General features: G+C 35.3%; 1 protein-coding gene across 1 annotated transcript in view; it reads left to right on the top strand.

The window, feature by feature from the left end:
• Window positions 1–1,265, top strand: part of LOC106875431 (protocadherin Fat 4) — a 483,512-nt gene that overhangs the window by 120,718 nt on the left and 361,529 nt on the right. The gene's annotated exons all lie outside the window — the stretch shown is intronic.

Raw genomic sequence — 1,265 nt, 5'->3', positions numbered from 1 at the left:
TCTAATCTACGAGTTATAAACTCATGCAAAGTTTGAATTGTTTCCAAAGGAATGTTTGTCCATTCTTCATCAAAAGCAGTCTTCAGTTCTAGTAGTGATGATGGTGGAGGATATCGACTTATTGTTTTTCTAGAATGTACCATAAATTTTCAATAATATTGAGATCTGGGGACTATGGAGCATATAGGATGTTCAACTTCACAAAAATGTTCCTCGTACCATTCAGTAACAACTTTAGCTGTGTGAATTAGTGAATTATCATCCTGAAAGAATGCCTGTCCCTCCGGAAACAGCTCTGCAACCATAGGATCAATTTGATCAGATAAAATGCTTAAATAGCCTTGGCTATCAATTCTGCCATGAAGGGAAACTATTGAGCTTTCGGATTTCCAAGATATAGCCCCCTCCCCCTGTCAGATCATCACAGATCCTCCTCTATGTTTAGCAGTTGGGAGAAGGCAGTTTGGGTCAAATGATTCTTCTTGCTATCCTCACAGGTATATTCGGCCGGTGGTCGGAAATAAGGTTAAGGATGACTCGTCCGATAAAATAACATTCTTACACTGCTCTAGGGAACAATTCTGTAGGTTTTTACTCCACTCTAAACGCTTTTCAATGTTTGTTTTTCAAAGTAGTAGCTTTCTGATTGCAGCATTCCCGTGAAATCCGATTTTGTGCAGCTTCCGGCGAACAGATTTTGTGGAAACTGAGTTCTCGAGATGGTCATTAAGCTCTGCAGAAATTTTCCCTTTTTCTCAAATGCTGTTATTACTTTCAAGACAGTACTTCTTGATACACCAAACATTTCGACTATTTTCGTTACATCGGCGCCTGCCATACGAGCACCAACAATTTGACACCTTTGAAAGTCCTATTTATCTGTCATTTTGATGAATTTTAATTACCCTTTTCTGATGATATCTGATAAGAAACAGCAATTTTAGCAAAACATATTAAGCAACACTAATAATAAATTAAAAAACATGAAAATAAACAAGCTTTTGACGGTTTTATAGATATTTTAAAATTATGATGCTATGGTGCTAGGTGCTTCTATTATTTTGTCCAACCCCTGTATGTGTGCGTATGTGTTTGTAATATACCCTATGTAATAACTGCAATGTGAATTACGTATATATATGTGTGTGTGTATGTATATATATATATATATGCATGAATATAAGGATATTATTGTTAATAATCTACAATAATATCAGTAGCTAGCATGCGTAAAAGAACGATAAAGACAAAATTATTAAATAATT

This window comes from Octopus bimaculoides, chromosome 15, assembly GCF_001194135.2.
Source record: "Octopus bimaculoides isolate UCB-OBI-ISO-001 chromosome 15, ASM119413v2, whole genome shotgun sequence".
Classification (NCBI taxonomy): domain Eukaryota; kingdom Metazoa; phylum Mollusca; class Cephalopoda; order Octopoda; family Octopodidae; genus Octopus; species Octopus bimaculoides.
This window is presented reverse-complemented; position numbering and strand designations above follow the sequence as displayed.